Here is a 26865-nt window from a genome sequence, read left to right on the forward strand (position 1 = left end):
GCGTAACTGTGTAAATACTTCACCGACTGGTTCAGGGGTGAGTGCACTGGGCTCTGAGCACCATTAACTGGGAAACCTCATGCTGTTTGTATGTGGAGCTTGGCACCAGACTGGGTGAGAGCAGCTCCCTGAGTAAATGACGGGTATGGAGCTTGGGATCCTCCTGCTGTGTTTGACCTTGTGCCATATCGTTATCTCCCTCTCATGAGAGAGCGTGTCATGTTCTCCAGTCCTGACAATGTCCACTCCCTGTAAACTCTTCTTGCTGTTGAACATCTCCTTTCTCTCTCACTCCCTCCAGCCCTTCCAAACCTGGCCTTCGTCTCATATCTCCTGCAGTCCCAAACAACCTTGCTCTTTGTTATCGCATTGCTTTCCTTTGACCTGTGTGGGAACAAACCTGAAGTGGGTTTGGGCCATTGGAAGAAAAAGATCAGTGCCCATTCTTCGTCTTTGTCAAACAGAGTCTCGTTGTCTGCCTCTCTCCCATAAGGAGAAGGAAGCATCCTTTCAGCATCCACCCTGTCCATTCCCCTGAGGGTCTGTACATTTTAATAAGGAAGACCATCGTCCTGATGACCCTCAGTGGCACAGCACCGAAGTGACATGTTTATGTTCTATAATTTTTGCGACCACTTCCTTTTGCTCGACCCCTCCATCATTCTGAAGCCTCCCCCAGTCTGGACAGTGCTCCAAACCAATAATTACTGAGAATTCAAAGTTTGTGCGAAGATTTGTAGCTCGGGTGCTCGTTGTTGTGGTTCTGTTCGCCGAGCTGGAAGTTTTTGTTGCAAACATTTCGTCCCCTGGCTAGGCGACACCATCAGTGCTTGGGAGCCTCCTGCGAAGCGCTTCTTTGATGTTTCCTCCAGTGTTTATAGTGGTCTGTCCCTGCCGCTTCCGGTTGTCAGTTTCAGCTGTCCGCTGTAGTGGTTGGTATATTGGGTCCAGGTCGATGTGTTTGTTGATGGAGTTTGTGGATGAATGCCATGCCTCTAGGAATTCCCTGGCTGTTCTCTGTCTGGCTTGCCCTATGATGGTAGTGTTGTCCCAGTCGAATTCATGTTGCTTGTTGTCTGCGTGTGTGGCTACTAAGGATAGCTGGTCGTGTCGTTTCGTGGCTAGTTGATGTTCATGTATGCGGATTGTTAGCTGTCTTCCTGTTTGTCCTATATAGTGTTTTGTGCAGTCCTTGCATGGTATTTTGTACACTACATTCGTTTTGCTCATGTTGGGTATCGGGTCCTTCGTTCTGGTGAGTTATTGTCTGAGCGTGGCTGTTGGTTTGTGTGCCTGGATGGACTGACAGAAGAGACACAACAAACAGTGAGACAAACGGTCGTACCTCCGATAACAAGGAAAAGACAAACACACAACCTCAACACCAAGGAGAGGGAAGCACTGAAATCACTAAGAAACGATAAGAACATAATCATTACTACCAGCAGATAAAGGCAGAATGACGGTCATCCTAGATAAATCTGATTACATCCAAAAAGCACAACAACTACTTACAGATATCAACACCTACCAAATGAAGGAATTTGACCCCACACCACAACTCACCAATAGGATAAATAACACTCTAAGGAATCTACAAAAAAACGGACAGATAACCAGGTCTGACCTACAAAGAATGAAACCGGAAAGCAACAACACCCCCAGATTCTATGGATTACCTAAAGTACACAAACCAGACATCCCACTCAGACCCATAGTATCACTGCCAGGGACACCATCATACAAACTGGCCAAAGAACGACAACAGAAACTGAAATACCTGGTCAGCGGATCCAAACACTCTATACAATCAACACAGGAATTCTTGGACATCATCAGAAATATACACATAGACAAAGAAGAAACCATGATATCATTCGACGTGACGGCACTGTTCACTTCGATTGACAAAACCCGAGCCAGAGAAACAATAGTTAACCTACTGGACATACAGAACAGAAAACAGGACGCTGAACCTATCAACAAAGATGGCATACTTATACTACTGGACTTGTGCCTCACAACACACTTCACTTTCAACAACCAGATATACGAACAAATCAACGGAACACCCATGGGATCACCAATCTCGGGACTCATAGCAGAGGCAGTTATGCAAAGGTTAGAACAAACAGTCCTACCATAAATTCAACCCAAACTCTGGGTCAGATATGTCGATGACACGTTTGTAATCATTAAAAACACGGAAATAGAAAAAACACACCGGATCATCAACGCCACACTCACAGGAATCCGATTCACGGGAGAAGAAGAAAAGGATAGCCAACTCCCCATTCCTAGACGTGATGGTACAGAGAACACCAAATGGAGAATTCACTACAAGGGTATACAGGAAAGCCACACACCCAGACCAAGTCCTAAACTATGAAAGTAACCACCCCAACACACACAAACGAAGCTGCATCAGGACACTATTCAGAAGGGCCACAACACACTGCAGTACACCAGAACTGCAAAAAGAAGAAGAGGAACACCTATACAAGGTATTCGCCAAAAACGGATACCAGCGCAACTTCATCAACAGATGCCTAAGAGAAAGACCACAGAACGAGAACATACCACAACCAAAAGGACTAGCCACACTACCATACATCAGGAGCATCTCGGAACTGACAGCCAGACTACTGCGACCCCTAGGACTCATAACGGCACACAAACCAACAGCCACGCTCAGACAACAACTCACCAGAACGAAGGACCCGATACCCAACATGAGCAAAACGAATGTAGTGTACAAAATACCATGCAAGGACTGCACAAAACACTATATAGGACAAACAGGAAGACAGCTAACAATCCGCATACATGAACATCAACTAGCCACGAAACGACACGACCAGCTATCCTTAGTAGCCACACACGCAGACAACAAACAACATGAATTTACATTTCTCCATGCATCTGTAAACCCCTCCAGCTCCTCCAAATCTACCTATCTTTCTAAAGTCCAACAGTCCAAGCAGAGGGGCAGCCGGGAAGGAGAACTGTGAGTATAAATACTCACTGTTTCACCACCAACGGTCATTTGAGTGGGAGCAGCGGCCGAGTTGAGGTGAACCCGGGACACTACAGCTAAGGTAAGAGTTTTTTTCAAAATTACTTACCTGTAGCGGGCATCGGTGTTTTGTTTTCTCTCTCCTTCACAGAAAGAGCGGGAGCAGCAGAGGAAGTGACGGCAAGCAGAGGGGCAGCCGAGACCCGGAAGCAGTTAGTGTAAGCTTAGCTGGGTTAGTTTTTTCCCCCTTTAAAAGCGTGAAGGTGAGGAACCCGAGGCACTACACGGGTAGTGCCTCCCACCCGCCCTCCTCCTCTAACCTAATAATAACATCTGTTGTGGCAAGCAGGTAAGTGCTGAATTTTGCTTGTATTATTTAGACACAGTTTTTGTTTAAACAGTTAGCTTTAGAGGGATGGCAGTGAAGGCAGTGCAATGTTCCTCCTGCAACATGTATGAGGTGAGGGATGCCATCGACGTCCCTGCCGATTACACTTGCAGGAAGTGCACCCATCTCCAGCTCCTCCAAGACCGTGTTAGGGAACTGGAGCTGGAGTTGGATGAACTTCGGATCATTCGGGAGGCAGAGGGGGTCATAGATCAGAGTTATAGGGAAGTAGTAACTCCAAAGATGGCAGATAGATGGGTTACAGTGAGGGGGACTGGGAGGAAGCAGCCAGTGCAGGGACCTCCTGCGGCCATTCCCCTCAGGAACAAGTATACCGTTTTGGATACTTGTGGGGGGGATGACTTACCAGGGGTAAGTAACGGGGCTCAGGTCTCTGGCACGGAGCCTGTCCCCGTTACTCAGAAGGGAAGGGTGAAGAAGAGCAGAGCAGTAGTAATTGGGGACTCGATAGTTCGTGGCACAGATAGGCGGTTTTGTGGGAACGAGAGAGACTCACGTTTGGTATGTTGCCTCCCAGGTGCAAGGGTACGTGATGTCTCTGATCGTGTTTTCCGGGTCCTGGAGGGGGAGGGGGAGCAACCCGAAGTCTTGGTCCACATTGGCACCAACGACATAGGTAGGAGGAGTGCTGAGGATGTTAGACAGGCTTTCAGGGAGCTAGGTTGGAAGCTTGGAGTTAGAACAAACAGAGTTGTTGTCTCTGGTTTGTTACCCGTGCCACGTGATAGAGATTCGAGGAATAGGGAGAGAGAACAATTAAATGCGTGGCTTCAGGGATGGTGCAGGAGGGAGGGGTTCCAGTTTTTGGATAACTGGGGTTCTTTCTGGGGACGGTGGGACCTCTATAAACAGGATGGTCTACACCTGAACCTGAGGGGAACCAGTATCCTTGGGGGGAGGTTTGCTAGTGCTCTTGGGGGGGGTTTAAACTAACTCGGCAGGGGCATGGGAACCCAGATTGTAGCTTCAGGGTGCAGGGCCTGGAGTGTAGGGAGGTGAGGAACATGGCATCAATTTCAAAGGAGGGTGCCTGTAAACAGGGAAGTGGCTTGAAGTGTGTATACTTCAATGCAAGAAGTATACGAAATAAGGTAGGTGAACTTGCAGCGTTGGTTGGTACCTGGGACTTCGATGTTGTGGCTATTACGGAGACATGGCTAGAACAGGGACAGGATTGGCTGTTGCAGGTTCCGGGATTTAAATGTTTTAGTAGGTTTAGAGGTGGGGGTAAAAGAGGGGGAGGTGTGGCATTGCTTGTGAAAGATAGTATTACAGCGGTGGAAAGGACGATGGATGAGGACTTGCCATCTGAGGTAGTTTGGGCTGAGGTTAGGAATAGGAAAGGCGAGGTCACCCTGTTAGGAGTCTTTTACAGGCCTCCTAATAGTCCTAGAATCATTGAAGAAAGGATTGGGAAGGTGATTCAGGAGATGAGTGACAGTAATAGGGTGGTTGTTATGGGGGACTTTAACTTTCCTGATATTGATTGGGAAAGCTATAGCTCAAGTTCGTTAGATGGGTCAGTGTTTGTTCAATGTGTGCAGGAGAGTTTCCTGACACAATATGTAGACAGGCCAACAAGAGGTGAGGCCATACTGGATTTGGTTCTGGGTAACGAACCAGGCCAGGTGTTAGAATTAGAGGTAGGTGAGCACTTTGGGGATAGTGACCATAATTCGGTGACTTTTACACTCGTGATGGAGAGGGATAAGTGTGTACTACAGGGCAAGAATTACAGCTGGGGTAAGGGAAATTATGATGCGGTGAGGCATGACTTAGGATGTGTTGCTTGGAAAAGTAGACTCCAAGGCAAGAGTGTAAATGATATGTGGAACTTGTTCAAGGGGCAACTATTGAGTGTCCTTGATAATTATGTACCGGTCAGGCAGGTAGGAAAGGGTCGTGCGAGGGAGCCGTGGTTTAATAAGGAATTGGAATCCCTTGTTAAATGGAAGAGGGCGGCCTATCTCAAGATGAGACGTGAAGGTTCAATTGGGGCGATTGAGAGTTATAGGGTAGCCAGGAAGGACCTGAAGAGAGAGCTAAAAGCAGCAAGGAGGGGACATGAAAGGTCCTTAGTAGATAGGATTAAGGAAAACCCTAAGGCTTTCTATAGGTATGTTAGGAATAAAAGAATGACTAGGGTAGGAATAGGTCCAGTCAAGGATAGTAGGGGGAAGTTGCGTGTGGAGGCGGAAGAGATTGGGGAGACACTGAATGAATACTTTTCTTCAGTATTCACTCAGGAACAGGGCATTGTTGTCGATGAGAATACTGAGGCACAAATAAGTAGAATGGATGGCTTTGAGGTATGTAGAGAAGAGGTGTTGGAAATCCTGGAAAAGGTGAAAATAGATAAGTCCCCTGGGCCTGATGGCATTTATCCTAGGATTCTCTGGGAAGCAAGGGAGGAGATTGCAGAGCCATTGGCCTTGATTTTTATGTCCTCTTTGTCTACAGGAGTAGTCCCAGAAGACTGGAGGATAGCAAATGTGGTTCCCTTGTTCAAAAAGGGGAGTAGGGATAGCCCTAGTAACTATAGGCCGGTGAGTCTCACTTCTGTTGTGGGCAAAGTCTTAGAGAGAATTGTAAGGGATAGGATTTATGCACATCTAGATAGGAATAATGTGATCAAGGATAGTCAGCATGGTTTTGTGAAGGGCAAGTCGTGCCTCACAAACCTTATTGAATTCTTTGAAAAGGTGACGAAGGAGGTTGATGAGGGGAAAGCGGTAGATGTGGTATATATGGATTTTAGTAAGGCGTTTGATAAGGTTCCCCATGGTAGGCTACTGCAGAAAATACGGAGATATGGCATTGAGGGTGAGTTGGAGGTTTGGATTAGGAATTGGCTGGATGGAAGAAGACAGAGGGTAGTAGTTGATGGCAAAGTTTCTTCATGGAGTGCCGTCACTAGCGGTGTTCCGCAAGGATCTGTTTTGGGACCATTGCTGTTTGTCATTTTTATAAATGACCTGGAAGAGGGGTTAGAAGGTTGGGTGAGCAAGTTTGCGGATGACACGAAAGTCGGAGGAGTTGTTGACAGTGAGGAAGCATGTGGCAGGTTACAGCAGGATATAGAGAAGCTGCAGAGCTGGGCAGAAAGGTGGCAGATGGAATTCAATGTAGCTAAGTGCGAGGTGATTCACTTTGGGAAGAATAACAAAAAGATGGGGTACTGGGCTAATGGTCGGATACTTGGTAGTGTGGATGAGCAGAGGGATCTTGGTGTCCATGTACACAGATCTCTGAAAGTTGCCACCCAGGTAAATAGTGCGGTGAGGAAGGCATATGGCGTACTGGCTTTTATTGGTAGAGGAATTGAGTTCCGGAGTCCTGAGGTCATGATGCAGTTGTATAAGACTCTGGTACGGCCGCATCTGGAATATTGTGTGCAGTTTTGGTCGCCATACTATAGGAAGGATGTGGAGGCATTGGAACGGGTGCAGAGGAGGTTTACCAGGATGTTGCCTGGTATGGAAGGAAAATCGTATGAGGAAAGACTGAGGCACTTGGGGCTGTTTTCACTAGAGAAAAGAAGGTTTAGGGGTGACTTGATTGAGGTGTACAAGATGATTAGGGGGTTAGATAGGGTCGACAGTATGAACCTTTTCCCGCGTATTGAGTCGGGTATTACAAGGGGGCATAGCTTTAAATTAAGGGGGAGTAGATATAGGACTGATGTTAGGGGTAGGTTCTTCACTCAGCGAGTCGTTAGTTCATGGAATGCCCTGCCAGTAACAGTGGTGGACTCTCCCTCTTTATGGGCATTTAAGAGGGCATTGGATAGGTATATGGAGGATAGTGGGTTAGTGTAGTTTAGGTGGGCTTGGATCGGCGCAACATCGAGGGCCCAAGGGCCTGTACTGCGCTGTATTCTTCTATGTTCTATGTTCTATGTAGTTCCAAAAACCATCCCTCTACATGGAACTTCCACCAGAGACCACTGGCCACCATATCTCTGTAATCCCCTGCGCGTCTCTCTATCTCTGTTCCCAGCTTCAGTCCCTATAACTCTACTTCCATGTACAACATCATCAAGTCCCTGCAATCCTCCTGAACTGTGCAACCTCCAAAAGACCTTACAATTCTATCTCGGTCTCTAACTGCCTGGAGTGATTTGAAACTTCGGCAATTAAAGTCAGAGAATCATAGAGACGGTACAGCATGGAAACAAACCCTTTGGTCCAACTTGTCCATGACAATCCAGTCGCACCAAACAGCACCCAGCCCATCTCCCTCGAAACCCTTCCTATTGATGTACCCATTCAGATCCCTTTTAAGTTTTGCAATTGTACTAGACTCCACCACTTCTTCTGGCAGTTCATTCCAAACACGTACCACCCCCTGTGTGAAAAGGTTGCCCCTTAGGTCTTTTTTATATATTTCCCCTCTCAGCCTAAACCTATGCGCTCTTGTTCTGGACACTTGACCCCAGGGAAAAGACTTTGCTTATTTATCCTATACATGCCCCTCATGATTTTATAAACTTCTATAAGGTCAACCCTCAACCTCTGACGCTCCAGGGAAAACAGCCCTAGCCCATTCAGCCTCTCCCTGTAGCTAAAATACTTCAACCCTGGCAACATCCTTATAAATCTTTTCTGAACCCTTTCAAGTTTCACAACATCCTTCTGATAGGAAGGAGACCAGAATTGCACACGGTATTCCAAAAGTGGCCTAACCATGTCCTGTACAGCCGCAACATGACCTCCCAACTCCTGTGCTCAATACTCTGACCAATAAAGGAATGCATACCAAGTGCCTTCTTTGCTATCCTATCGACCTGTGACTACTTTCAAGAATCTCTGTACTTCATTTGAAAAATTGGATAGACAGATGGAGTGGCCTGAGGTCTTGTGGGTAAAGCTAGTTCAGTCTAAGCTGTTAGGCAGAGCCAGTGAGGTATTTGCAGCGCTGCCTCATGAGTGGCCAGGAGATTATGCACATGTCAAACAGGCTATTGTAAGTGCTTATGGATTAGTACCAGAAGCGTATCGACAGCGGTTCAGAAACATAAAGACAGAACCAGGACAGACTTATGTGGAGTTCTATACAATTAAACAAAGTAATCTTTCTGCAACATCTCCAGTCTCCATGAGTCTCTCTGTCATGGTGAGCTGCTCCAACCCCCATAACATTTCCTGCCTGTGTACACCATCAAGTTGATACAACCCTTCTGATTTCTGTCCTGTCCTGCAGACCCATTTTTGTGAATTCTGCCGACCACTAATACTCTCCCTATCTGTGTAAATGCCCCCAGCCACTGCAATCCCCATTACTTTGCAGCCCCCACCAGACCCGAAAGCCATCGCTATCTGTGAAAGCTCCTTCAGGTTTGTATCCTCCACCGTGCTGAATCCCGCTCTCAGCATTGCAACCCCAATTATTTCCTAACGTTGTTGAGTCTCTAAAACCATCCCTATCAGTTTAATCTCCTCCACTACATACAACACTCCTAGTCTGTGTAACCTCTTCACATCCTTCAGTTCCTATATACCTATGTATAGGTGTGACTGCTTTGTGGCCATTGTATCCTCGTTTATATCTGCAAAATGATCCACTCACTGTAGCACATCGTATGCCCATAAGTGAATCTGGTCTCTCACAAGCCTCTCTACGACTCTCTCCTCCCATCTCTACAAGCTTCCTTATCCCTGTCGTATCTTGCAGCATGCACACCACTCTCTGACATACCTGACATAAAATCATCTCTCCTTCTAACTTTATCCAGTCTGCAACTTTTCCCTATCCGTACAACATTCTCCAGTCTATATCATCTTCCATGTGCTTGCAACATTCTCCAGTCCATACCACCCTCCCTTTCCCTGTAATATTCTCCAGTCTATACCATTCTCCCTATCACTGTGATATTCTCCAGATCCCACAACTGTTGTTAAATGTACGACGTCCTGGAATCATGTGAATGTTTCTACACCCTGATCAACATTGACCATGTTATGATCCACAACCCTACACACATCCCTATCTCTGGAATCTAATCAAAGACGCTTTATCTCTCCAACTTCCTCCAAACAATAAAAACTTTTCTCCTGTGAACATTCTGTAGCAACTGTAACTATGTTTAACCCTGCAACATTGTCGCGCCCCCAAACATCTCTCCCAGTCTGTGACCTCTATCCATCCCTCAAAGGCCCTCTCTCGGTGACACGCGCCATGCATTTGCAACAAGGCAGATGGAATGACAGCATTAACTGAAAAGAACAGATATGATCGAACTGTTATTGTGGAGGTGTGGCTGCAGAATGATCATGACAGCAATGTGATTATTGAGGGGTTGTAGGGATTTAGGCAGGATCAGCAAACACCCAAACAAGGCCCCGTTTAGTTGTGAAGATAGGATGCAGTCAGTGCATTAGTGAGACAGCCAATTTAATCTGGGAATCAAAATATCGATTCATTTTGAATGGACAGCTTCCAAATAGCAAGGGGGACCTGGAAGATCAAATCACAATCCATGCCCGTTGGTAAGTTGGATACAATATTTTCTTGGTGATAGTAGACAGAGGCATGTGGAGTGGTGAATTCTGATTGGACGTCTGTGGGCAATGCTGTTTCACAAGGATCAGTGCTGCGGTGTCTGTGTGTAATTTATATCTGTGATTCAGATGGAAAGGTCAGCAGTTTGATTAGTATTTTGCAGTCGACATTTGGAAAGCATGTAATGATTAGGGATAGCTAGGGGAATTGTGGATAGTGAGGAAGAGTGTTAAAGGTTGCAGCACTACATAGATCAGCTGGAACACTGTGCAGAGAAATCGCAAATCGAATTTCATCCGGACAAATGTGAAGTGATGCATTTATGAAGTCAAATAGAAGAGAGAAGCGCACTAATTGACTATATGGAAACATTGATAAACAGATGACCTTGGATGCAAATCCGTAGCTCCCTCAAAATAACAACACAATAGGATGTGGTGGTAAAGGAGGAGTGTGGTATGCTGACCTTCATTGGTCACGGTATTGAGTACAGGTGTTTGCATGTCATGTTGTGACTGAATGAAACTTCATTCGGCCATGTTTGGAAGGTTGCGTGTCGTTCTCATCGCCACACTACAGGAAGGAGGTTGCAACAGAGGATTGGCAGAATGTTGCCTGGTCAAGAATGTGTTTACTGTAAGGAGGTTGGACGCAGTTGGATTGTTTTGCGAGAATATCGGAGACTGAGGGGTGACCGGGTACAGGTATATAGCATTAGGAGAGGCGTGAATAGTGTGGATAGTTGGAATCCTTCTTCCAATGTAGAAATATCAAATACTAGTGCACCTCGGTTTAAGGTGAGTGTGAGAAGTTTTAAGTGAGATGAATGAGGCCAGTTTTCTTTCCCGAGAGGATGGAAGCTGCTTAGGAGGAGGGAGAGGTGGCAACGAGAGCAAAGTTTTGAAGTGGCATTTAGACAGAAAGATGAACAGGCAGAGAAAGACGGATATAAACCATGTGCAGGCAGATGGGATTAGTTTAGAATAGCATCATGGTCAGCACAGCCATGGTGGGCCGAAGGGCCTATTACTCTGCTGTACTGTTCTAGTTTCTAACTTAACGACATCTAACCTGCCAAAGCCCCTCCGAATCCTGGATGTTTCATTCAATTTCTCTCCCATTCTTCAAAACCCCAATGGGTTCAAGGTCAATCTACTCCACCTCTTCTCATTGGAATATCCCGCCATCTCCAGCATCAGCCAAGTGAAGCTTCCCTGGTCTGCCTCCAATAAAAGAATGTCTTTCCTTAGGGCACGCATACTGTTCATTATAATCTAGGTGTGGTCTGACTTGTACCTGGCATCGTTTTAGCAAGACCTCCTTATTTTTAAACTCCATTCCCTTTGTAATAAATGCCAGCATTTGCTTTGCCTTCTCTATTACCTGCTGACCCTGTGAGCTACCTTTTTTCAGATTGATAAACAAGAATTCCCTCAATCCTTTCTGCTGTCAGTCTGAAACCAAATAGTGTTAGCCTGACAGTAAGTCGGGAACGTGCTGGAATGTGTTATAAAGGATATGACAATAAATGATAACTGGATGCTTAGAAACAATGGGAGACGCATGATTTTATAAAAGAGGAATGTTTTTCAATCTGTTGGATTCTATATTTTGGTGTGACCTTAAATGGCAGAATAGATAAGGGTGGGGGAGGCTAGTTGCGGTAGAGGGATATTTGACATTTCAGAAGCATTTTGACAAGTTTCAACAAGGGCTAAAAATTAGCTCGGGAGAGAATAGGGCCCCTGAAAGGTCAATGAGGCTGTCTGTGTGGAATCACTGCTGATGGGGGAGATACTGAACATATATTTTGTGTTCGGATTTACTACGGAGAAAGACATGGAAGCTCTGGAACTTGGGAAAATATATAGGGATGTCTTGAAAAGAGAGCACATTGGAGAACAGGAGATGCTGGATATCTTAAAATGCAAGAAGTTAGATAAAACCTTGCGACATGATCAGATGTATCCCAGCGCCTTGTGAGAAGCAAGGGAGAAAATTGCAGGGCCCCTCCCAGAGATATTTGCATCATCAACAGCCACTACAGACCAGTGAGACTGATGCAGGGGTGGGAAGTTGTTGGCGGAGATTCTGAGAGAAACGATCATCATGCCTTTGGAAAGGTAAGGACAGATTAACAATTGTCAGCATGCCTTTGTGCATGGGAAATCATGCCTCAAATGTGAGTGTGGAGATAGACAAGTGAGAGGTCAAAGCAGAGCAGGACATGATGTCCACATGAACTTTATCAAGGCCTTTGACAAAGTTCTGCATGGCAGACTGGATAGTAAGTTTAGATCATACATAACCAGGGAGCGCTCACTAACTAGATACAAAACAGATTGACGGTAGGAGACCGAGCGTGTTCATAGAGGGTTGCTGCTCAAACTGCAGGCCTGTGACCAATGGTGTGCCATGGGGTTCGGTGCCGGGTCACTGTTGTGCATCCTTTATATAAACAGTTTGGATGATAATACAGGAGTCATGGTTAGCAAGTTTGTGTGTGAGACTGAAATTGGTGATAATGTGGACAGTGAAGAGGGTTATTGAAGAGTACAATGGAATCAACACTCCTGCTGGACCAGTGAGGTTAGGAATAGCAGATGGAGAAATGCAAGATGTTGTATTGTGGTAAGGCAGACCAGGCTAGACTTGTACAATTAATGTTTGGGCCTTGGGTACTGTTGTCAATCAATGACCCAGGGATGCAGGTACACAGTTTTTTGAAAGTAGCGTCACTGCTAGACAGGCTGGTGAAGCAGGCGTTTGAGATGGTTACCCTTCATTGGGCAGAGCATTGAGAGTAGGAGTTGGGATGTCATGGTGTACCTGTACAGGATATTAGTGAGGCCACCATATAAGCATTGTTGATTATCTTGTAAAAACTAACTTGTTCACGTATGTCCATTAGAGAGGCACATCTGGCATTCTTGCCTGGTCTGGCTTATATGTGACTCCAGACCCACAGCAATATGGCTGACTCTGAGCTGCCTCTGGGCAATTAGCACTGGGGTAAAGTATGCTGGTCCATCTGGTGACATCCTCAGGCCATGAATGAATCAATGAAAATACAGATGCCCATCCCTACCTCTGCAAACAGCTCTAGCTGCAGCAATTCGTACTGGCTTTGTAACATTGTTCAGTACTTTGCTCCTCGCTGTGACACCCTCACCACCTCCAGCACCTTCAATTCTCCCTGTTCTGATCATCTGATTAAACGCTGACGTTTCCTCTTCCTACTGCACTTCTCCTGCTCGGAGACTACCTAGCGATTTCTTTAACAAATGTGACCACATTTCTAAATGTTGGCTTCTTCAGAATTGATAGTTTTTTTTTTCATCTTTTAATCAAATCCGTTAAGTCCTGGGCCAAGACTGTCTGAAGTGGGGAAGGAACATTGGGAAGGTGTTGAGCACCTCGAGACTTGCTGTAGGGAAAAATAGGAATCCAGGAGAAAACAGCAAAGGAGCGTGCTGCCACACCAACGCCCCACCCACCCCTTTCCCATGGCCACCTTCTGCCCCAAGTTTAACAGAATCTGTGAAAGGTAACATCGGTCTATACAGCCAACTCAGGACCCGCACCGCCCAGGAGTGGTAGAGAGTCAGCCTCGTCTGTGACCCACGGCCAAAGAGATGATGAGATAGGAAGGTTGAATCCCCTCACAATTATCCCAGTGCCTTTCTTACAAATTCAAACAATTCCCTGTTAATGCAGTGTCTAATAATGTGCTATCACTCAGTATCTCTCCATGTGGTATCCCTCGCTGTGTCGGTGTATTTACTGCCTCTGTCAGCATTTCTCCCTCTTACAGATGGTCTGAGATCCTGAGTCAACATAATTCTCCACTCCAGAGAGATGCAGCAGCACAGGCAAGGGATGGAGACTGGGATTTCCGAGATCTCTGCTGGACTCAGTGCCGCTCTGTATGGGTTATCCTTATTGCATCAGTCTAATTTCCCATTCTGTCTCGTGCAGGTAATCAGGATGTTCCTAACTCCTGTCTCATCCATCACCTCATTGAAGCTGGTTAGTCAGCCAGAGAGAGGGAGATCAGGAGCCTTCAGTAAATCCTTCAGCCGGTAAGATCGCTCACAGTAAACCGCACAGGGTGGAGGTAGTAGACTTCTATATTCAGACCTGGAAGACCGGACATAGATACAGAGCTGGGCAAGGAACAGCAACATTCTAGGTTTCATTCCCACCATCTTGTGAGGGTCCTGCCTTCACCTCTGCTGTACTGGTCCTCAATTCGACAGCACAGGGGATCGCAGGCATCAATCCTGACCCATGCTGTGTTAGTGATCTCTGTAATATCTTCCAGTCCCGATAATCCTACCTGTGTCTGGAATCTCCTCTAGTCCACACCATTCTCCCTGTCTCTGTCTCTGTCAAGTTCTCCAGTCCCTAACACACTTAATTCCTAAGCTTCTCCAGTAGATACTAAATTCCTTCATCCCTGTAAACCCTGACAGTCCTGTCTATCCTTGTAAGTTCCTCCCACCAATATCCCCCTCCATGTCAATGTATTTGCCTTTAACCTTCCATCCGTCCCTACCTATGTAATCTTCTCCAGCTCCTACAACCCTTCCTTAGCTGTGAAAAATTTCTAATCTCCTTATCCTTCTCCAATTCTTTGATCTTTGTCTTGTTAAATTTCACACTCATCCCGACACCATACCCCTCGTGACCACAGGAACCTCCTTCAGTTTGTGCAACCCTCCCCATTTGTGTAACTGTCTCCAACTCGCCAACCTGGCATTCTCCATTGCCGTCCTATCTATGTAGCCTCCAGAGCCTAGATGCCTTCTTATATCTGTAAATGTCTTCAGTCACGATAACCTTCCATATCTCTGTTAGTATACACAATACTCTCCTAGATGAAACAGCCCCCTCTCTATGCCTCTTCCTTTCTCCATCCCTATCCCTATCTCTAGAATCTAATCCAGCTCCCTCTATCTCTGTAAATTCCTCCAATCCCCAAACCCCTTTGTCCCACTGACATTCTTGACCAGATGTAACTCTGTTTAAATCTAACATCCTCGAGCCCGTGTAAGCCACCCTATCTCTGTAACCTGTACCCATCTGGTCAACCCCCCACTACTGAGGAATGACTCCCTGCATTCACCATAAGGCAGATAGAATGACAGTGAACAGATATGATGGAACTTTTATTCCGGAGATGTAGCTGCTGAATGAACATCGCTGGGAGGTAAATACTGAAGGCTTGTTGGGACAGAGTCATAGAGTCAGAGAGATGTACAGCATGGAAACTGACCCTTCGTTCCAACTCATCCATGCTGAGCAGATATCCCAACCCAATCTAGTCCCAATAGGCAGACTAGGCAAAAAGCCAGCAAGTTGTGAAGGAAGGATGAGGTGAATGCATTAATGAGACAGTCATGTGGATCTGAATATCAAAAGTGGAGCTGAGAATAAGCAAGCAGCAGCAACCGTTAGCAGGAATTCTTTTGTGAGCACCAGACAGTGATGGGAATGTCAATATGGTTACAGTCAGGACACTGAATATACTTATGGCAAGGGCAGTACAGTAACTGTGTGTGACAGTGGTCTCCATGCCAGGAGGCTTTGGAGAGGGTGCAACAGGGATTTATCAGCACGTTGCCTGTGTTAGGGTTTTTAAGGGTGTGTTAGGTGTAAGAGGAAATTAAACAAAGTTGGATTGTTTTGTGAGATTATCAGAGGCTGACAGGTGACCAGGCACAGGAATATAACATTTGGAACAAGGATAAATCATGTAGATAGTCAGAATCTCTTTACCAATGTGTAAGTTTCAAATACTGGAGTGCATAGGTTTAAGGTGAGAAAGAGGAAGTTTAAATGAGATGTGTGAGAGAAGTTTTTTTTTTACGTAGAGTGGATATTACCGAGGGAGGTCGTAGAAGCAGAAATGTGAGTAAAGTTTAGAAGTGAGATTTAGACAGAAACATGAACAGGCAGAGAATAGAGGGATATGGACCATGTGCAAGCAGATGGTATGAGTTAGAATAGTATCTTGGACAGCATAGACGTGATGGGCCGAAGGGCCTGTTGCTGTGCTCTTCTGTTCTATTTTCTAACTTCCCAGCATCTGCCCGATCAGATCCCCTCAGAAACTTGGATGTTTCATTCCATTTCTCTCTCATTTTCTAAACTTCAATGGCTTCAACCTCAACCTACTCCACCTCTTCTCATTAGAAAATCCCTCCATTCCCAGGATCAGCCGAATGACCCTTCTCTGGACTGCCTCCAATGCGACAATATCTTTCTTTTAACATTCACACTGTTCATAGTATTCTAGATGTGGTCTGACTTGTACCTTGCATAGTTTTAGCTAGACCTGCCTATTTCTAGACTCCATTCCCTCTGTAATAAATGTCAGTATTTGATTTGCCTTCTCTATTACCTGCTGACCCTGTGAGCTACCTTTTTCAGATTGATAAACAAGATCTCCCACAACCCTTTCTGCTGTCAGTCTGAAACCAAATAGTGTTAGCCTGACGGTACGTCGGGAACATACTGAAATTGTTAGAAAGGCTATGTCAATATACAATAACTGACCACTTAGAAACACATGTGATAAAAGAGAATTTGTTTTTGAGCCTGTTGGATTTAATTTGTTGGTGTGAATATAAATGGCCGAATTGTAAGGGTGTAGGAGGGGTGGAGTGGTAGAGGGGATATGGTGTATTTGAATTATCAGAAGCCTTTACGCAAGTTTCAATAAAGGCTAAAGAGTAATTTGGTAGAGAATAGGGCCCCTTAAATATCAATAAGGTCACCCATGTGTGGCACAGAGGAGATGGGTGAGATATTACACAAAATAGTCTTGTCAGTATTTACTGTGGCGAAAGACATGGAAGCTCGGGAACTTGGGGAAATAAATAGTGATGTCTTGGAAGGTATCCTCAACAAAGAAGAGAAAGTGCTGGAATCTGAAAACAAATAACGGTAGATCAATTCTCAGTAGCTCATTAGGTCAATCCTAGAATATTGTGGGAAGCTAGGGAAGAGATTGCAGTATCCCTTACAGAGATATTTATATTTTCAACAGACACAGTGAGATGTTGGAAGACTGGAGGGCAGCTAATGCTGTTCCATCACTTAAGGGCTGCAGGGAAAAGGCAGGAAATTACAGCCCCGTGAGCCCAATGATGGGGAAGTTGTTGGAGGAGATTCTGAGAGAAAGGAGCTACGTATATTTCAAAAGGCAAGGGCTGATTCGAGATGGTCAGCATGGCTTTGTGAGTGGGAAACTGTGTTTCACAAACTGGATTGACTCTTCGAGGAGGTGGCCAAAGATAGATGAAGGCAGAGCAGTCAATGTTGTCCACATGGACTTTACCATCTAGTCAAGAGGAAGAAGGAAGCTTACTTAAGGTTGAGGAAGCAAGGATCAGACAGGGCTCCAGAGGAGGAACAAGAGGATGTTCAGAGTGAGGATAAGGCCAATCTGGGATAGTGGAGGGAGCTTGTGCCTGGAGTCCCAGGAGGTAGGAGAGGCCCTTAATGAATACTATGCCTCAGGATTCCCGGCTGAGAAGGGTCTTGTCGTTTGTGAGGACAGTGTGAAACAGGCTGATGTACGTGAACAGGCGCATGTTATGAAGGAGGATGTGCTGCAAATTTTGTAAAAGATAAGGATAGATAAGTCGCTGAACCAGACTGGATGTGTCCAAAATTACTACAGGAACCGAGGGAATGGATTGCTGAGCACCTGGTGATGACCTTTGCATCCTCACTGTCCACTGGAGTCGGACCAGATGATTGGAGGCAGGAAAATATTATTCCCTTGTTCAGGAAAGGGAATAGGGATAATCCTGGGAATTGCACACCTGTCAGTCTTATGTCTGTGGTGTGCAGATTATTGGAGAGGACTCTGGGAGACAGGATTTATTATTCATTGGGAAACCATAGTTTGATTAGAGATAGTCAGCATGGCTTTGTAAGGGGCAGGTCATGCCTCACAAATCTTATGGCTCATTCAGAAAGTATGGAGGCATGGGGTACAGGGAAACCTGTCTGTCTGGATACACGATTACTGGCCCACAGAAGATAGTGGGTGATGATAGATGGAAATAATTCATCCTGGCGCTTAGTGACCAGTGGTTTTCTGCAGGGAGAGGTTCCAGGACCTCTGCTCTTTGTGAGTTTATGAATGACTTGGATGTGTGAGTGGAAGAGTCGGTTAGTAAGTTTCCCAATGACACAAAGGTTGGTGGAGTGGCTGATAGTGTGGAGGGCTGTTGTAGGCTGCAACAGGACATTGAGAGGATGCAGAGCTGGGCTGAGAAATGGCAGATGGAGTTCAATCTGGGAAAAGTGTGAAGTCATTCATTTTGAAGATTGAATTTGAATACAGAATTCAGGGTTAAAGGTAGGATCCTTGGCAGTGTGGAGGAACAGAAGGATCTTGGGTTCCAAGTCCCTAGATCCCTCAAAGTTGCCACCCAAGCTGATAGGCTTGTTAAGAAGGAATATATTGTGTGGGATGTCATGAGTTTGGGGATTGAATTTTAAAGCCGTGAGGTTATGCTGCAGCTCTATAGAGCCCTGGTTAGACCCCACTTGGAATATTGTGTTCAGTTCTGGTCCCTTCATTACAGGAAGGATGTGGAAGCTTTAGAGAGGGTAAAGAGGAGATTTACCAGGATGCTACCTGTACTGGATAGCATGTCTTATGAAGAAAGGTTGAGGGAGCTAAGGCTTTTCTCATTGGAATGAAGAAGGGTGAGGGGCAACTTGGCAGAGGTGAACAAGGTGATGACAGTCATAGATAGAGTGAATAGAGAGATTTTTTTTTACCCTGACATAAATAGCTATTACAAGGGGTTATAATTTTTGGATGATTAGCGGATAGTTAAGGGGAGATTTCAGAGGTAGATTCGTTACATACAGAGTGGTGGCTGAGTGGAATGCACTGCCAGTGGTGGCAGTAAAATTAGATGCATTAGGCACATGGATGATAATAAAATGAAGGGAATGGAAGTTAGAGTCATAAAGATGTACAACATGGAAACAGACCCTTCGGTCCAACCTGTCCATGCCGACCAGATATCCCAACCCAATCTAGTCTCACCTGCCAGCACCTGGACCATATCCCTTCAAACCCTTCCTATTCATATATCCATCCAAATACCTCTAAATGTTGCAATTGTACCAGCCTCCACCACCTCCTCTGGCAGCTCATTCCATACACGTTCCATCCTCTGCGTGATAAAGTTGCCCCTTAGGTCTCTTTCATATCTTTCCCCTCTCATCCTAAACCTATGCCCTCTAGTTCTGGACTTACAAACCCCAGGGAAAAGACTTTGTCTATTTACCCTATCCTTGCCCCTCATAATTTTGCAAACCTCTATAAGGTCACCCTTCAGTCTCTGATGTTCCAGGTAAAACAGCCCCAGGCTGTTCAGCCTCTCCCTGTAGCTCAAATTCTCCAACCCTGGCAACATCCTTGTAAACTTTTTCTGAACCCTTTCAAGTTTCCCAACATCTTTCCGATAGTAAGGAGACCAAAATTGCATGCAGAATTACAACATTGGCCTAACCAATATGCTGTACAGTCGCAACATGACCTCCCAACTCCTGTACTCAATACTCAGACCAATAAAGGAAAACATACCAAACGCCACCTTCACTATCCTATCTACCTGCGACTCCACTTTCAAGGTGCTATGAACCTGCACGCCAAGGTCTCTTGGTTCAGCAACACTCCCTAGGACCTTACCATTAAGTGTATAAGTCCTGCTAAGATTTACTTTCCCAAAATGCAGCACCTCGCATTTATCTGAATTAAACTCTATTTGCCACTTTTTTTTATTGTACGGTCGGATAAAAGATTGGCATATCATCACGGCCGAAGGGTCTTGTGCTGTACTGTTCTGTGTTTTACGTTCTGTATGGTAAACTGGGTAATAAGCTCAGATCTGTGTAAAAGGATATGGAGGAGCGAATCAACTGGACAGAAAATTGGGCTTGATGGGAGGAGACAGAGGGTGATGGGAGACATGTTGTTTTTCTGACTGGAGGCATGTGACCACCAGTGCAGTGGGCCCACTGTTGTTTGTCATTTGGATAAATGGTTTGGATGGGAATATTGGTTTCCTGATAAGTAAGTTTTTTGGGTGACACTGAAATTGTTGGTAATGTGGACAGTGAAAAAGGTTATATAAGATACAACAAGATGAACGTACTGCTGGGATAGTGGGCTGAAGAATAGCAGATGGAGTTTAATTAGATAAATGTGAAGTGTGCCATTTTGGTGATACAAACCAGGGTGGGATTTGTACAGTTAATATTCAGGCCCTGGGTAGTGTTGTCAGTCAGTGACCCAGGGATACAGGTCCACAGTTCTTTGAAAGTGGTGTCACAGGTAGACAGGCTGGTGAAGCAGGCGTTTGGGATGGTTACCTTCATTGGTTAGAACACTGAGAGTAGGAGTTGGGATGTCATGTTGTGGCTGTAAAAGACATCGGTGAGGCCACCATAAAAGCATTGTTGATCAGTGGGAAGAACTCATCTGGTTCACTGACCTCCTTTTGTGTAGAACATCTGACATTCTAACCTGGCCTGGCTAACATGTGACTCCAGACCCATTGCAATATGGCTGACTCTGAGCTGTCCTCTGGGTAATTAGCAGTGACACCCACATCCCATGAATTAATAAATAAAAGTACATATGTCCCTCCCTACCTCTGCAAACCCCTCCAGCTGCAGCAATTCATACTGACTTTGTAACATCGTTCAGGCCCTGACCACTCTCTATAACACACTTACCACCTCCGGCACCTTCACCTCTCCCTGTTCCTATTGTGACATTAAACCTTGACACTGATTCCCCTTCCCACTGCCCAACTCCTGCTAGCAGACCCTTTGCAATCCCTTTAACACTTACTCCTAAAACACTCTCTCACTTCAGGATTTTAAGTACTTTTTGGTGATCTTCTAAGCCTCATAATCTAGTATGATACATTTTATCCTGAGTGAGGGGCCAGTGGGAATTTCTTGCTGAGGTTTGGTCTGTTTCAATGGAATGTACTTTTGTTGAGTGTTTTACACTGTTCTTTCAAATGTTTTCCACTGTTCATTTACAGGCACATATTTCAGTCTGTTTAGCCTGTTTACCATGGTCAGTTCTCATCTCAAACCCATGTAATTGGCTGTTTTTCTTTCTAGTTGTAGCTTGTCCTCTCTATAATTCACTTTAAAACTTTATATTTCTTTAAACTGCACTTTATCACAATTTCCCGGAGGATCTCTCCAGGTGACATTACTCATTCACTAAGTTTCATCACACAACGGTCGCTCTGAGATAGTTATGTCCCGAGCCAGTTGCACAATCTGTTATTCAAAAAAAAAAACCGAAAGAAATTCTCTGAACTCCTCTTCCAATATCGCTCTTGCCAGTATGATTGTCCCACATTTTGTGAATATTGATGTTTCCCAAAATTATCACAGTATTTGTTAAAAAATTCCAATGAATTCCTGTTTAATGCAGTGATGAGCAATGGAATGTTGTTCGGTGGCTAAAACTGTTCTGCTGCTTGTGTCCTTGGCAAGTAGTAGCCAGAATTTACATTCAGACTGACTCTACTTCATGATCTGAGGTCAAATGCTTTCTCTGTAATGCCTTTGTTATCCATTATTGTTAGTGTTACCCATTTTACCTGAGTTTCTGCAAGGTTGTGATCTATTGAATATTTCTGTCCACCTTTTTATCGCCCTGTAGCCACGTCTCTCTGGTGTCTAAATCTTTTATCTCTTTGTCACAAATCCATCTATCTTATTGAAGAGACATTATCCATTCCTTAAAAAAACCATAATATACTCTTTACCACAATTTCCTGTCACAAGCCGATTTCCTGATGTATAGTTTTAATTAAACCCTGTCCCATCCTGTTCCTTTCTGCATGTCTTCAGTCACATTCCCATGCTGCTCCCATACTTCACCTTTTCTCTTTGCATTTGGAAAGCTCCTTTCACCTGAACCCTATCCCTGCATCCTCTCTGTCAGTTTAAAACCCTGTCCATAAACCTACAGACATGATTGGCCAGGATACTGTTCCCAGCAGGGTTCCAGTGGGACCATCCTAATGGATTAATTTTTAAATCAGGTATGGGATGTGGGTGTTTCTGGCTGACCAGCCTTTCTTGCCCAGCCGTAGCTGCCTTCGAGCTGAGTAACTTGCTCGGCCATTTCAGAGGGTAATTGAGAGGCAAAAACTTTGCTTGTGGGTATGTCGTGCAGACCACATGAGGATGAGCAGATGTCGTTTTCTAAAGGACAAGTGTTTGCGTTTTTTATACATCAACAATGGTTTTCATATTTATTTATGGATTGTTATTTACTATTTTTTAAATTATTGATTTCAAATTCCACCATTTCTGATGGTGGGATTCAAACTCACTTCCCCTGAACATTAGCTGAGTTTTTGGACACATGCTCTAGCAGTAATACCACTCGGCCATCACTTCGCCTGCTCAGTGGTTGCTCATCCCTGAGCACTGATACCAGGGCATCATGAAGCTAAACCCATTCTTCCAACATGACTGTATGATCCTGACATCTCCCTGCATGCTGCTGATATCACTGTGTCTCTCCACGTGGTATCCCCCACTGCGTGGGTATAATTGCTGCCTCTGTCAGTGCCTCCCACTCTTGCAGTTACTCCAGATCCTGAGCCAACAGAATTCTCAACCCCAGAGAGACGCAACAGCACAGGCCAGGGATGGAATGGGATTTTCCAGATATCTGTGGGGCTCATTTCCATTCTCCATGTGTAACCCTCACTGCATCAGTCTAATGTTCCATTCTGTCTATTTCTCTGTCTCCTGTAGGTACTCAGGAAGTTCCTGATTCAATAGACTTCCCAATTGCTGAGTCTCATCCAACACCACTGAAGTCTCACCACCTCAATGTGCAAATGGTGTATGACCCTGCACTGAGTGTCACATTGTTCACAACTCTGTTAGCAGCTACAATGCCTTACTTCTGAAAGAGTTAGCCATTCCCAATAGCTTCTGCCCTCCATAGAGAACACCAGTCTACCTTCTCAGAGATGAAAGATGCTTCCTTGAGACTTCACATGAAACATTTGTCTTCTCTCGTCACCGTCACCAAATGTATCAATTGTGTACTATTAGCAATGGAGCCAGGAGGAACAACATGGAGCAGTGTATCCGTGTAGTCTCTCCTCTTCATTGGTTTATCATGTTGGGGCGTCTATAACATCCTCCTGTTTCTGTACAAGCGGCTTGAGGGGCAGAATGGCCACCTCCTGGTATCAGTGTAGAAGCTCAATGGCCTGATTAGGCAATCCCTTGTTCCTGTTTAACAGCTCAATGTGTTTGACTGGGCTCCTTCTCTTCCTATGTAATAGGCAGGAGGGATTAAATGGGCTATTCTTATCCAGTAGTATTCATGGACTGAATGACCTCCTCACATTTCTGTGAAGCGAGCTTGAGGTGCTGAATGAGCTCTTCCCTCTACTGTCGTCATGCATAGTGTCCAGCAGTACTGTTACATGAATGTTACCGACTTTTTAACAGCACAAGCCTGAATAATGCCCGGGTCTTGCTGAATATGGACACAGGTGCTGAGGGAGGACACGTAATTCTGAACATTGTGTGATCTCCATTGACTTTCCCCACTTCTGAGCTTATGATGAGGCGGGGGGGGGGGAGGAAGACATTGAGGAGAAACTGAGAAAGCTTGGGCTGTGGATTTCCCGCAGAGATGTCCCAGGACTGAGGTGGTGGATGTCCAAGAACCACAGCCATCTTCTTTGTGCTGAATCACTCCAACTGGTGGGGAGATTCTTCCTAATATCCATTAAGTTCCATTTTCTTCAGGTTCCTTGATACCATCATCAGTCAAATACTGCCTTGTTATCAGGGCCAGTCATTCTTTCCTAGTGTTCATATATTTAGTTGATGTCAAAAGGTCACGCTGTATGTGTGTGATGTGTTTTCTTTTCACAGAGGGGAGTGACCGTCGGCACGTCTCTATTCCAAAGAGGTAGGGGAGATAGATTACTGAGATATTTGAAAGACAGGGATGGATGGATGTTTGACACGTTAGGCCCTGCGGGATTTGGGGCCGAGAGCAGATCAGCCATGACCCTATTAAAGGGAAAGGCAGGCTGTAGGAGCTGAATGACCTATCCTGCTACTAATGTTCTTGCATTCTGTTATTGGAAGTTTCATCGTTGTTATTTTTCTGGAAGGGCTGTGAAGGATTGTTGAAGTCAAAGAGACCAGAGGATTTTGTGATCACTATCTGGATACGGTTTGGGGGCATTATTCACTTTGAATCTAGGTCTACAACATGACCAATAAATGGAACCAGGGGAACATCTGTAAAGAGAGAGGAGGGGACTGTTCCACAGTAACACCCACTCTTTTCGCAAGAACGTTTTCCAATGCACACCAAATCATGTCTGACTGTATTCAGGGGCTGAATGGTCACCTCGGTTTCTGTGCACCAGGTAGTAGGAGCAAGTGGTCTCCAACTGCTCTTGAGTAGCAGATTGAGGGATTGAATGGAATGGGGCAAAGTAGAACTGAGAAACAGGTGTGGGTCCCTGCCCCAGCAGGAACTAAGATTGTGACTGATCAGGTTGCGGTTCCAGTCCCACGTTCCCAACTGCAGATCATTATCTTTGAGTCACTTTTCTGTCAAATATTTAACTAACACATCTTTGAGTAAATGCAAACACACAGGTACCACAAACCTGTGGGACCGAGAATTCCCACTCAAATGGCCTTTTGAGTATTCGTCCTTATCCCTGTAACTACCAAGGTTAGAGAGTCATTGTTTCTGTTTCTAGTCCCACTCCTCCAGAGATCACGACAAATTATCAGTGTAACTAAGTGTGTGATATTGAAAATGATATCCATCTCAGACTGGGTCAGGTTCAGCGTTAGGAACAAGTCAGATAGGTTTCCTCAATTTTTAAAAAATGTCTAATCTAAAACCAAAGCATCGTTACTCGAATTGCGATGGATACATAAATGGTATACAATTTTGACATTGACAATATGTACATCAACATTTATTTTCTATAAATCTGAGACATAGAAACACACACACACACACACACACACACACACACACACACGTCTGAAGGCAGAAGAGAAAAAATTGCAACTGTACAGAATATTAGTTCGGAAGAGCTTTGTCCAAACAACACTTAATTTCATGACAAAAGCAAAACTGAAAATGTTTCAATTGTTATTCTGCGTCTAAAGTTATTCTACCTTACAGAAGCTGCTAGCACTGGGGTTTCTTCCTGGAACAGCTGGATTTGGCTGAATTCCCTTTGCTGCAGTCAGTGGAGAGATTCCAATGAATCCTCAGCAGGAACCCTCAAAGAGCGTAGAAGATGGCTGATTGGTTTTCAGCTCTCATATGTTGCTGTAGAGAAGTACAAGTAGAGATGGAGCAATGGCTGTTTGCTTCTTCGACAGGTTACATTTTCTCTCTCTCTGATCTGGAACATGCAATAATGTGACCCGAACACCAACCTGGTCTATATCAGGTCTGGTTGAACATTTTCGAGGAGAAAGTGAGGTCTGCAGATGCTGGAGATCAAAGTTGAAACTTTATTGCTGGAACAGCACAGCAGGTCAGGCAGCATCCAGGGAACAGGAGATTCGACGTTTCGGGCACAGGCCCTTCTTCAGGAAGGGCCTGTGCCCGAAACGTCGAATCTCCTGTTCCCTGGATGCTGCCTGACCTGCTGTGCTGTTCCAGCAATAAAGTTTCAACTGGTTGAACATTTCCCTGATTGCATGACTCCATCCCTGTTATCTGCTCCATTTTGAAATGATTTGTAATTTATAATTTGAAGGCATGTTTATATGTGTCTGCCTAATTTCTGTATAAGGCAATGCTCAGACTACATCGGATATCTTGTGTGTGGTAATGAAACCCTAAACGGAAAGAAAAAACATGCAACTGGTTTAGAAGCTTTTTACAGATGTTTCACTTTACTCTTTGCTAGAATGAAGGCCAGATGGAATCATAGCTTCATACAGCACGGAAACAGACCTTTCAGTCCAGCTAATCTGCACCGACTAGATATTCAATCTGATGTAGTACCATCCATACAGTAAAACATACCGATGATCATACCCAATTGCCTTTGCATGAAACAGCATCATTCGCTACACTTTCCTAATCACTTGCTGAATCTGCTGACTAGCTTTATGTGGCTCATGCACCAGGACGTCCAAATCTCTCTATACCAATGAGTTCATTGATGTTTCTCCATTTAAGTAGGTTACTGTTATTTTATCTTTTCAACACAACACTGACTTCCCTTTACCCACATTATACTGTTTTCTGCCAAAGATTTGCTCACTTACGTCCCGTGTCTATATCCCATTGCAGAGTCTCCATGTCCAGTTAAATGACTATCTTGGTGAATGAGCTAATTGAGCTCCAAGCCAATCAGTCCTTTCATCCAAGTCATTGGTTTAGATTGTAAATAGTTGATAATCTCACTCTGATCCCTGAGACACTCCACCAAGTTACAACTTTACAACCTGAAAATAATCATCTATCCCGAATGTTTATTCCCAGATAGTTAACTGGGTTTCCCTTGTTGCTGGGCAGAAGGCTGGAAAGGTTGGATGGCCTCATCTTACACTGTGTAATGTACCTAGCGGGCTGAATGACTTCAATCTATTCCTGCATAAATCCTTAGAGGGCAGAATGGTCTCCTCCTGTCTCATTATAATTATGCTGACTGGCTGAATGAGATCTTTCTTTACCCCTGTAAGATTACGGAGCGCTTGAGAGAACAACAGATGGGTTAGAAGCAACAGCTGGCCATTCAGCCCCTCGCACCTGCTGCACCATTCAGAATGTGTATTATTGATGTGATTGTAACTAAACATCCCCTTCCTGTCTGTTCCTAATAAATACGGATTATCT

General features: G+C 44.9%; 1 long non-coding RNA gene across 1 annotated transcript in view; it reads left to right on the plus strand.

Moving 5' to 3' along the window:
- Positions 1 to 25607, plus strand: part of LOC148149535 (uncharacterized) — a 74516-nt gene extending 48909 nt beyond the window's left edge. Inside the window, exons 5-6 of the long non-coding RNA XR_015758003.1 lie at positions 13905 to 14008; positions 25192 to 25607. This is a non-coding gene — a long non-coding RNA (uncharacterized LOC148149535). The remainder of the gene's footprint in view (positions 1 to 13904; positions 14009 to 25191) is intronic.
- Positions 25608 to 26865: the final 1258 nt, after the last annotated feature.

This window comes from Chiloscyllium plagiosum, unplaced genomic scaffold, assembly GCF_037043375.1.
Source record: "Chiloscyllium plagiosum isolate Xiang-an unplaced genomic scaffold, Cpla_swu_hap1 HiC_scaffold_8, whole genome shotgun sequence".
Classification (NCBI taxonomy): domain Eukaryota; kingdom Metazoa; phylum Chordata; class Chondrichthyes; order Orectolobiformes; family Hemiscylliidae; genus Chiloscyllium; species Chiloscyllium plagiosum.